Genomic DNA, 1,820 nt, shown 5'->3' with positions numbered 1-1,820 from the left:
TGGGCTGTGAGAGGTTACTAAGTATGAGAGGAAGGATCACTTATTCTAGTCCCTGGGCACCAGCAGTATCAGCATCTCCAGTCCAGTCTTTTTTTAATGAGACAGAGTCTTGCTGTGTTGCCCAGGCTGGAGTGCAGTGGCGCAGTCTCAGCTCACTGCAAGCGCTACCTCCTGGTTCACACCATTCTCCTGCCTCAGCCTCTGGAGTAGCTGGGACTACAGGCACCTGCCACCATGCCCGGCTAATTTTTTGTATTTTTTTAAGTAGAGATGGGGTTTCACCGTGTTAGCCAGGATGGTCTCGATCTCCTGACCTGGTGATCCGTCTGCCTCAGCCTCCCAAAGTGCTGGGATTACAGGCGTGAGTAACTGCGCCTGGCCTCCACCCCAGTCTTAACTATACATCAGGACCTGCATTTTAACAGGACCCCCTGGCCATTCGTATGCACATTGAGAGATGCTGGGAATCATTGAAAGATGCTGTAGTGTTCTAATTGATAACTGGGTATGTGTAGTAAATAGGTACCACGATTGTCCCTTTTCTTTTAAATGGTTTAATGGCTTCTTAATGGACTCTCCTGCCGTGTGGTCTTACTCATTAGGGGTAGCCAGTTTTTCCTTTTTTGCTATTTTCCAAGTATAGCTTCTTTAACCTTTTATTTAGTAAAAATTTAATGTAATGGTAGAAAGTGAAAACGGAGTGATTGGCCTAGAAGAGACACCATTTAATATACTTTAGAAAAACAAACCAGAAAGGACAAAGGGGACTTGCCCAGGTAAACTTCACTTGAGAGGAAATAATCACCTGTAATGGTGTCTTCTTTGCTTCTCCAGAAGAAGTAATCCACTCATGAGAACATAGATTTGAGCTTGGGAGCAGTAGAGATCAAAAATAAATTCCTCGAGCTGCTCAAAGCATCAGGTGGAAATCAGGGACTTAGCTCTTTCTACCAAACAGCACCATAATACCCAAAGTACACTTAGACCAGCGTTAGTTGGTGAATTGTCCACAATCTAGATGTTCATAGAAAATGAGGAAGCCCAGTACCTAGTTTTACACTACTAGGCTCTGTCAAGTTAGTCCTATTTTCTTTTTCAAGTAGCACTTAAAATATTTGATTGAAAAACATGATTTTGAATTATTCTAGATTATTTTGAAATTATTCATATTTCTGAACAGAACTGATTTATCTTGAACATTCCCTTAGATTGGATTTTAAAAGTGAGTACCATCTAAATATAATTTTTTAAAAACTGTATAAATAACTGGAGTCCAGCTCTGTTGTTGCCATAAAGGTAAGATCATGAGTTGGATGCTCAGTGTCTGTACCAGGATCTAGATGTGCATGGAAGGGGGTCTTACACTATCAGAGTCATCCACCTGGCCAGGAAAGTGGAAATGGGGGGGGCGCTTTCTAAGTCATCAGGTCATATCTTCTTAGCTTTGAATGAGAGTCAGGAAGCCACAGGGAATGAACTGCTTCTTACATAAAAGCTATCTCATGGTCCTAAAGGCAGGATCTGGTTGCCAGAAAAAAGTGAATGACTGCTGAGCTCACGTGCAGCTGCCACTGCTGCTGGAGGGGCGCTTGTGCCTCCTTACTGCCTTCCCAGTTTCGCTCTGCTTCATGTGTCCAGTTAGCAGAATCCAAATCGCCTCCAGAATTCAGATCTCAGACTCCTGTTCCTTGCTGCAGGGAACAGCACAGAAGGAGCTGGGAATAGACAGTGAGTAACAGGATCCAGCATGGCATCGTGCTGATGTCCACAGCTTCCCATTACACATGGTTTGCGTGTTGTTTTACAATCTTTTTTTTTTT

The 1,820-nt window shown here is 43.2% G+C and overlaps 1 protein-coding gene across 1 annotated transcript in view; it reads left to right on the top strand.

Moving 5' to 3' along the window:
- The window catches only part of DMRT1 (doublesex and mab-3 related transcription factor 1), a 144,639-nt gene that overhangs the window by 87,855 nt on the left and 54,964 nt on the right, over positions 1 to 1,820 (top strand). The window lies entirely within an intron of this gene.

This window comes from Mandrillus leucophaeus, unplaced genomic scaffold (genome assembly GCF_000951045.1).
Source record: "Mandrillus leucophaeus isolate KB7577 unplaced genomic scaffold, Mleu.le_1.0 Scaffold93, whole genome shotgun sequence".
In the NCBI taxonomy this organism is placed as follows: domain Eukaryota; kingdom Metazoa; phylum Chordata; class Mammalia; order Primates; family Cercopithecidae; genus Mandrillus; species Mandrillus leucophaeus.
The sequence above is the reverse complement of the archived record's forward strand: the minus strand, read 5'-3'. Positions and strand labels throughout refer to the sequence as shown.